Below are 10902 nucleotides of genomic sequence, written 5' to 3'. Positions count from 1 at the left end.
AATAATAGTGTCCTGGGGTACCGCTTAAAGTTTTTGACAATTAATTTCCATTGGTAGGGACACTTCATTACACATGTCATGTATTATGCTGTATTCGTAAGTAACATTTCAGTATTTGTAGGTAAGAATTAGACTTTTGGTGGATATCGCAATCAAAACTTCATTTTATAAAGCACTTTGAATGTATTATTTTCTTTATGTGCGTTTATTGATACTTTAGACCCTATCATGTATTAATAATGTCGGTTCACAACGGTTGAAAGAGGATTGAAGTAAGAAACAAAGGCACTAAAGTGACTTTAATTTGCTTAATTGCACACAAATCTCTTAAAACCGTTATTGCAGACTTGTGAAGTCCATCTTGGAGTCAGGTACGTCTTGTGGCCTTTCGTTTGAGGGCAACTACAATTAGCTTTATACCAGGGTCCATCAATGTGTTGTCTAGATCATGAGACAATGAGAACAGTCGTTTTTTCCATGGTATTCGTAGGTAACCTTAGCAAAAACGTCAAAAGTTACCTTCGAATAAATCAATTTGGACACAAATTACTAAGAAACCAGAAGGTCGGTAAACATTTAAAATGAAGCACACATGACAGTTGACAAATCCAAGTATTTATCCCTTCTAATCTTCTTTGAATCTGATTTTTCTTTCAAATGAGCAGACCGTCGTCTATTTCAGTACATATTTTTCACCAATTAAGCCGTATTCAGTTTTGCATGGTGGGCATGTATGTGAATTCGCAACTTTCATTGACATATGATTTGATAACAAACATACAGGCCTTCGTTATGTACCAATATGGGCATTGGCATGAATGGCGGTGTTTCACAATACTGTCATGATGTCAAAGTGTATTCGTAGGTAACATTCGGTTACCGAAATTTACCTACGAATACTTGCTTTTATTGTTGACATCTCAGAAATATTTAAACGCAGGTTATTGAAACTTGGTAGAAATAAAGAGTGTATTACCCTGCACCTATTGCTTAACTATTGTTTACTATTCTCTCACTTTGTGGAAATGGCACAGCTTTTAACATGTATTCGGAGGTAATGCATATTTTTTACCAAACCTACCTTTGTGCCATTTAGAATTTCTGGCAGCTAAACACAATAATAAAGATGTCCGAATGCAATGCATTTCAGTATTGGACATATCAAAGCTTGTATCAATTGCGCATTTATTAGTGATTTCCATTTTTAAAGATATATCTAGTGCTATGAAAAATTGTATTCGTAGGTAATGTAAAAAAATACCACTCAAAAAATTATCACAAAAAATTCACAATTATGTGAAAAATTGAACAGGCAATCTTTGAATACACACCTTTCAGGAAATCAATTTAGATTCAATCCAATGACTTCTTTTCATAACTGATTTAGATGTTTTTAAAAATACTTTAAGAAATATTTTGAAAAATGGGTAAAAATAGCATGTTTTGGGGTCTCTGTGTCTAAGTTTTTCACAGAAGGGGGTCTTATTATATATGGCGCGAAGCGTATGATCAAGGCGAATAAACAAAATAAAAAAACGAATGCCAATTGATTAATACTTTTAAGTTATGGCCCTGAACATGCCGTGTACACTTTTCGTTGGATTCGACCATATACACTTTAAGTATAAATCATCAGATTTATAAAGTTTACTTCAAGTACTGTTAAATATCAAAAATATCAATTTTTAATGATTTGCCATAAAATGTGTATTACATTGCGAATTTCAAAAATCAAAATTATTTGATATCAGAAGGACATTCTTCGTATTCAGAACGCAATTCGATATGTCTGATGTGCTCTAATGCCCCACAATAAATACTGTCCAAACGTTCATACCCCTTAGCCAAGTATCTTTTATCTCACGGAGTTTGGACTGAGTATGATTGCGGACTTTACAAAAGGCGGCCTTTGATGTTTATCATCAAGAAGCTTTCTGATTTCCAAATCATTTTCATCAAACCAATCTGGATGCTTGCGTTTGCTACAGCCAATAATGTCTTGCGCTGTGTGGAATAGGTAGTATTCCTGAAAGCTGACCTGTCTTCCTTAAAGCCGTAATGTACGATTTCAGTTAAATTTTAATTTTGTTATTCTTCATTCAAAATGTTGATATGATATTAGTAATAACTGCCGGGAAGGGTTCTTGTCCATATTAAGCTGAAATTCGCCAGCGAAGTGGTTGCGTAACTCCCTGGTAACTGGATCACGCACCTTTTGGAATTTATAGTACATGCCATAGACTTTGTGTTGCGATCATTTCGATCGTGGTGTAGAACTCAAAAGCGTGATCCAGTTGACATGGTGATAATCGGATTACACGTAACACTTCGCTAGCGAATAATAAGGTAAAGTGAAAGAAATCCCATTAGTTATTTTGGCCATTTAACATGCAGTTCTATGGGAGGACGTTAAAGCCATAATGTACGATCTTATAATATGAAATTGTTTAATTTTTTTCAAACCGGATTTTTTTGCACATTTGTAATGATTACACATGTCCCAACTTGCACCTAAATGGAATCGGCCAAATTTGTTGTCTTCGTAGGTCAACAGAGCAAAGTTCAGACTGCAAAGTTGGACATAAAGTCATAATTTTTTTATTATGACTTTATGTCTTCCCATAGAACTGCATGTTAAATGGCCAAAATAACCAGTGGGATTTCTTTCACTTAACCTGGTTGTTTCAGCTTAAAATGGACAGCAACCCTTACCAGCAGTTATTACTAATATTATTTCAACATTTTGAACAAAGAATAACAAAATTAAAATTTGATGGAAATCGTACATTAAGGCTTTAAGTCATAATTTCATGAATTTATGACTTGATGTCGAACTTTGCTCTGTTAACCTACAAAGACAACACATTTGGCCGATTCCATTTAGGTGCAAGTTGGGACATGTGTAAACATTACAAATATGCAAAAAAAAAAATCAGGTTTGAAAAAATTAACCAATTTCATATTATAAGATCGTACATTTTGGCTATCATCTGAATCTAGGGTTTCGGATTCCAGACGGCTATCCAAAGCTTTGGTAAAATGTAAAATGTTGTTGAAACCCCTTGTCCTTTAGGTCATCAAAGCAGAGTATCACAAAAGGTGTCGTTTTTATGACTTGCACAAAAGAATTGGATTTTAGTGAGGGCAAGTTGTGCAGCGTCTACATCACTCTCTCGTTCATCTGTACTTAGCGGCAAGACGTGGTCAGGATGGCTGGTGATGATGCCAGATGCAGTGTAAAAAGATGTGATGCGATCAAGCAAAATCAGTCGGAACTTGGAAATATTGATTTTGAGATATAGCCATACAAAGGATATATTTCCTTTTGTTTCCTATTGTTTTGTAAACCCTTTAATTGCATATATCTTTGGAACTGTTTGTTTAATTTCAATGGGGTTTCCTGCAAAATCCAAATTAATAAATGCATTTTACTATCCTATAAGAAACTGAAAATTTAACATTTCCGAGTTCTGATTTTGCTTGATCGCATCACAGATGATACTGGATGGCCAGTTGGTAAAGCCGTCAGGCACTGTCAGGGTTCCACAGCCTATTATCTACACAAGAAAATATATACAAAATAGAGAGGAGAGATACCAATACCAGCTTGCACCCATGCAAACTAGCTTTGACCTGACAAAGAAGTAGGCTTAGTAGGGTGTTGCCTGTGTACCCTATCAGCTTCAACAGTGTTCAATGGGGATCTGTGTCCTGTACCCAAGAATGAATTCAATAATTCAGCACAAGGTGCTGAGTAGTACGATACATTAGTGTTTGAGTCCGTTCGTGAAGCGTTTGGAGGCCTTTCACGTTTTAATGTGAAAATGGAAAGTGGCATTGAAAAATAATATATACCTTTAAGTAGACATGGATCGAGGAGGCGGATGAAGAAGGAGATAATGATGATAATAGCCAAACTTCACCTGACACTGATTGCTGATACTACTATTATTAGTAACAGTCAAGCAACAATGATATCGATGACATATTCACTGTTTTCTGCGACCAAATGTCATGAGAAGTGGAAGACCAAGGGCTGTTGGTAACACCTGTCAATCAGGAAATGTTGAATCTAAAAGGCCATTTAGGATTATGTTGGTCAGAAACAATATTGTAATCTTCATGTTTCAATTTGACATTCGGTGAATAATGACAATTATTGCTTATCACACGTTTGGATCCCCGCCAAATGCATGAAACAAAAAGAATACTTCAAGGCAATAGGATTTTGCTGCAACATTTAAGTCTTGGGTTACGTTCATGTAAATATACGATGTCCTACAGTCAGGGGCGGGTCCAGGTTTTTGAAGGAGTCACTCTTGATGAACTTTCAAGGCGTGCTTGCATCAAAACAAATCCACACGTAACGAACAAACAGACAAACAGACAAACGAATAAACACTCACCTCCACACTCTCTTATTTTATATTTTGTCACACTCACCAAAATGTCCATCCTCACCATCTGCAGGCCAAGTTAATATTCGTTGATAGTTCATACTGTTGGTGACGGTTATCATTTTCTAGATGATATGATGTTAATAGGAAAATCATGTTAAAAGGAAAGCTTAAGGAAATCGACATAACTTAATTGGATAATATTGTAATAATAATCCTTTCCCTGTACTGCCGCTTGTGACTCTAGCAGCCAATACAAAGTGTTTGGTTTACCAAATGCCAAACCCATGGACTCAAGATAGCCTAATGACATGCCATCCATACGGTCAGGGGTTATATTCAACGGTGTTTTTTTCATTTTAGAGGACTACATGTAGAAGTTATGACATAACTGATACACCTTTTGCATTCAATATCCTGAGCGTTATATGTTTCTTTCTATTTTCTTTATCATTAATGTTAAAACATAACTTATTTTTGTAAATAGGGTTTAAACGACAACAGCCATATATGACATTGCTTTACCCGATAAGAGATAAACCACAGGTCGGATCTTCCAATTCCTGGTTAGTTTACAGTCTGTGCTTTGATGTTCTATATAATAGGCCTACCAGCAAAACAACGCGTCATTGCGCGAAAGTCGGATTCACAGTCACAAAAGGGTCCATCCTCACCACAGGGCAAATATTAATTGTATATTTGTTGATAGCTCATTATGTTGGCGACGGTTATCATTTTCAAGATGATATCATATTAATAGGGAAATCATGTTAATAGCATAGAAGAACTCCTGGAAGCGGCAGCTTTAATTAGCACGAGGCCGCATTGATATGTAAATAGCGTATTGTTATTTAAATTTGTGCCCAGAGTTATAGAGGGCGGTAGTAAAGTTATGCAGACAGAGAATGACTTGATGCGCCAGGCACTTGATACACAGTGAATGTGTATAAATCCCCTTTCTGTAAAGGTAATAAGCTAGTATATTTCGTGTACCAGTTTGTTATAACAAAAAAATAAGTGTATAAACTTTGAAATTTACGTGAATTTGAAGTGCAGAGCTCCAAATCTAGCTGAGTCGTGTAGTGTGAAATTATGCTGTGTGACCCCCTCTGCGTGGTAGAATTATATTCATAAAACACTGAATTTAACAGATATATGGGCAGCCAACCACGATTTATCAGCATTTAAAAGATATATTAATTAACAAAGATAAATAATCAATAATACAAATGACAATTTAACTAGTAAACAAGTCTGAAATCTTAAAATGTTGCCACGTGATTCCCGAACACATGATATGTCAACATGTGTTATTCAGATTTACCGTAAATATTTGGATTATTGGTGCGTGGCTTGCACATAGTCGTGGTCAACTGTGCATCAATAATTCATGCTGGGAGCCAAGTAACATTCTGTCTGCTTAGTGCAGATTGGTATTTTATTTTACTTGAGAGCATAATAGAAATACATAAGACGAATAAGACGCCATGATGGAAGGTCAGGGCGGGTATCAAAGGTTATTGTAACTTCAAATACTACTTGTATTTCACACCTTGCCTCTGTCACGTATTTCCTTCATATTATTGACATCAAGTCTTAATTTTGACTTTGCTATTGCAAAATGTCATTTCATATCAAATTAGTAGACTTTCTTTGAAAAAACATATCACTGGTGCCGATGGGAATACCCGTCCGCCATTTCATTAAACTGGATCGTTTTCGCCTGGTTTGTGCCCAGATGTATTGGGGGCGCGCTATGCTCTCATTGAACAGGCAAAGTTCGCAAAACTAACAACGTTGTTATTTGCCAATATCAATTAACATGATCCAAGGGGTCGAACATGAATTATTCATAACGGATCGATAACTGGCCTCACTTTCTAGCTAGTAAACCAGCGGAATTTTTCATAGGTTTTGCGTTGCTAATAGAACAACCTTGTTAATAGGAAGGCTTAGCAGTACGATAGAACATTTTTACGGGTTGGTGAACACGGGTTACGTAACTAAATGTTGAAAATTTGGCCGGCAAACATGTTTTAGCGAAATAGCTCCAGAAATGGGAGACACGGGTCGTTTTTGCTTAAATTGTGTACCATGATCACGGATAAGATACCAAACATTTGTGCAAAGAACAAAAAACGAGTAAAAGTTGAATAATATTGAAAATAAAGAAGCTTGAACATGTCCAAAGTGGCCGGAAAAATGAGAAAAATTGTATGTCACGATCACCAAATTGGTTATATCTACAACAGTGAGTAAACGCCGGTCGTATGCTTTTCTCTAATAGAGAGCTTGCGAAATGGCGTTACTTTAACTTTAACTTTAACGTCTAGAGGATTATAGAGGATTATGTATTCAAAACCAAGGTGGTTTTGAATACATAATCCTCTATAATCCTCTAGACGTTAAAGTTAAAGTAACGTCATTTCGCAAGCTCTCTAATGATAGATATTAACTAACGTTAGCTTGTATTAAATTTTCAGCGAAAATGATTGGTGGAATAATCGAGTCGTAGGTTGGAAAGTTACTCTCAAAACAGCCCCGTGTCGCAATCTTACGTGACCCGTTAGTGACAAGTGTCACTAGCAAAATAGCAACCGGCCTTGTAATTATATCGAATAATAATCGTCAGAATCGTCCAGTTGACGCCAGTGATATTTATTTATTCAAGCAAAATACTGCATTGAATTACAAAATATTGAAGTCAATGTAAAAAGTAATATCACCTCATTTGACTGAACTTAAAAGCAGTTTTAAAAATATTATTGTTGATCGAGTCCCTGAATGAGAAATAAGATTGCAAAAGATACAAGTATGATACAGCAGGTCGTGATGGTTTAGTGGTTGACGCCGTGGTTTGAAGTGCGAGAGGTTGAAGGTTCGAATCCTACAGCATTTCGATTTTTTTTCTCTTGTTCTGTTAGGCCTATGGTGTGTGTGTGTGTAGGCCCGTCAGTATTATGATCATTTGAAAATATTTCTATGCAACACGTATGCAATGTTTTTCTTTATGTGTAGGCCTACATATTTACGAATTTCAAACCTGATATTTTGGAATAATATTATTTGTAATTTTTACACCGTTCTTACACCCTACCCAGACATACACATAATTGGAATCAGCGTTTCGTTGTCTAGAGTAACTTTAATTATCTTCAATAGAACACCATACGGCGGTCAAGATAAAAAAAATGCTTTCTTTCATTTTACCTCATTATTTCTGCTTCAAATGATCAGAAACCCTTCCTGAAAGTTGTTTACTAATATCATAAATATTTTCAAAAAAAAAAAAAAAAAAAAACACGCTATGGTAGGGTTCGAACTTCCAACCTCCAGCACTTCAGGCACGGCCTTAGCCACTAGACCATCACAACCTGCTAACATATTCTCGTACCTTTTGCAATGTTATTTCTAATTCAGTGTCTCGTTCAACAATAATCTTTTATAAACTGTTTGTAAGTTCAGTCAAATGGCTTGAAATTACGTTTTATATTGACTTCGATATTTTGTAAGACAGGGCAGTATTTTGTATGAATAAATAAATATCACTGTAGTCAACTGGACGATCCTGACAAATATTAATCGATATATGGACAAGGCCGGCTGTTAATTTTCCTGCTGACACTGGTCACTAATGGTCACGCACGATTGCGAGGAGAAGCCGTTTTGAAAGCAACTTTCCAACCTACGACTCGATTATTCCACCAATTATTTTCGCTGAAAATTTAATACAAGCTCAAGTTAGTTAATATCTATCATCACAGAAAAGCATACGACCGGCGTTGGCTCATAGTTGCAGATATAACCATTTTGGTGATCGTGACATGCATTTTTTCTCATTTTTTAGGCTACTTCGCCATGATGCAGTCATTTCTCAGTAGAATTCATCTCGACCTTTGCAGGACTCAAACCCCATTAAAAGCTATTAAGCCAAGATAACACTCATTGAAACAGCTCAACTGATTAAATCGGATCTTCTCTGGTTGTGCACATGTGTCTGTTTTATATGTGCGGTATCGCTATGAGGTGCTATAATACAGCTTCAGTTGGATAACTGATTATAAAGGAAACGCAAGGAAACAATGGTATGTGGACCTTTGTTCACGAAATGAGACAATGGCCTGCTTTTTGTTAACCAGCATTCTTGAAAATGAGCAACATAATGAATGATTGTTGACTTAACACGGTTTGGAAATAATTTCTTCATATTTTTGGTGTTATCTGTCGTTTACATATCCTTCCTAAAACACAAAAGTGCGACTATTTCCAAACACCTAAATAAGCTAAAAATTTAGGACATGTTACAAAACTATAGTTTCTAGAATTTCATAGAATAGTTTAAATGTAGCTTGTACCGTTTTTTGTGGCATCCTTCAGAACGGAGCGGTCCGTTACCAATATAGCTCAATATTTTCGGTCAAATCTCCATTAAATTAACACGGGGAGTTGGCTAGCTATGAGCTAGCTATGCTTTGCCCTCACTCATATTCTACGAAAGTGCGACTATTTCTGAACATCTAACCTAGCTGTAATTTTAGGTCATGTTAGAGAAATATATTTGCTAGAAGTTTGGAGAATAGTTTAAATATTGGCCGGTTATTTTTCACACAGTGATGTTAACTAGGCAAATGCAATATACTTCTAACATACACTATTTGTAAAGGTCGCGCGTCAATGGTGAGAGCACTGTGTATTGTGTATAGGAAAACGGACAGTAACTGCAGTATGCGCACAATAAACATTTATTTTCTCCACAATAATTGGACTTTCATACGTTACTGTTTGCCTTATAGATGAGGTGACCTCAATGTTTATCAACAAAGGCAATGGACTGGTATATCTTTATGCTTGAATGAACCCCATGCAACCACTACACTGTTCAATTGCCTTGTTGTGATGAGGCGGGAGTTTTAAAAACACGAGCCCTGAACAAAATATGATGCGCACGCATACTGCCAGGCAAAAACAATGGAAATTGTGATGATGCGTGCGCATACTGTCAGGCATTGATGTCAGAAGTCACATCATCTATACTCATGTTTCATATCTTATCTATGGGCTCAATATAGAAATGAAGGGAGAAACGACTCGTGTATTTCATTTTTTTGATGTTTTCTGAAAAACTGTATTTGCCACCAGATTTTCAACATTACGTTACGTATCAGCAGAGGTCACGCCGGTAAAAATTACCGGAAGTGAGCTAAGTTGCTGTCGTACTGTTAGGGAAATCGACATAACTTATACCTGGATGATATTGTACAGGGTGTCCCAAAAAAAACCCAGAACCCTCATTGCTCCCTCTTTTTCTCCTATTTTTGAAAAGTTTATCAAATACATTTTGGTATGTAAAGAAACCTTGATTCATTAGCTTTAATAAACCGAAAGAAATGATTTCAATCGGCTCATAAATTTTGAAGATATGCTCTTTTAAAGAAATGTACCCGTTTTTCACTCTGTCCACGGAGGAGGGTTGGCTACTTCAAAGATCGAAAAGGAGTACACACGTACCATGCATGAATATCAAGCATTCCTCAATGATAACTTTATAAAATAACAAACTTTATTTATGGAATGGGCTTTACCGGTGGGCCTATGGGCTATGGATTGTGTGTTCAGTGTCATTAACTTGTCGGCAAAATGGATGTGGGATGGGAATTCTCTTGCTATACTTGCAATTACTTATTTTCTCTTGGGTATTTATGCCTTTTTTAAAAATTATATTTCTTACTCTCTTACTTTGCTGTTTCTTACTTTTTTTTTACAACATGAGTCATGATCATTTTGGGATGAAAGGTAGCCCTGAAAAGGGCGGTTTTGTTTTTCTTTTGTTCTTCTGAAGTGAGTTTACTGTACGTGCTGTTCTACCCTCTACCTGGTTGCCTCTTTTATACAGGTTTCAGCCCTGGTCCTCATTGCATCGATTGCATTGCGTACCCTCCTTGTGCGCCGGATACTTGCGAATGCAGCAGTAATAGAAGATGTTGGAGGCTAGCTGGTGATCCTCGCTCATAGTGAATGCGTTCCAAAGCCTAATGTTATTATCTTTCTATGTCATTAACTATATGTTAATCGTTAATCGTTGATGTAGCCAAACCTCATCCGTGGACAGAGTGAAAAACGGGTTCATTTCTTAAAGAGGGCATATCTTCAAAAATGTATTTGATCAACTTTTCAGAAATAGGAGAAAAAGAGGACTCAATGAGGGTTCTGTTTTTATTGGGACACCCTGTATTAATAATGATCCTTTCCCTATACTGCCGTATGTGACTCTAGCAGCCAGTTCGCTATCGTAGTCCGATGTCACTTCCTGCCGAGGTCACAGCTATTTCCTTGGTGATGGATCACGCCGTTTGCATAGCAACGCTATATACGCTGTACTGAACAAAACGACACGAGACGGTCCATAAATCGCCTCTGAATTCAACATTTTAGAATCCCGATTGAAAGCCCAATATGGGCTGATGTTATCCATAGAATGTTCCCACACTAGTAAACGCTGTGATTG

The sequence above is a fragment of the Amphiura filiformis genome, chromosome 10 (genome assembly GCF_039555335.1).
Source record: "Amphiura filiformis chromosome 10, Afil_fr2py, whole genome shotgun sequence".
In the NCBI taxonomy this organism is placed as follows: domain Eukaryota; kingdom Metazoa; phylum Echinodermata; class Ophiuroidea; order Amphilepidida; family Amphiuridae; genus Amphiura; species Amphiura filiformis.
Note: the sequence above shows the minus strand (reverse complement) of the source record.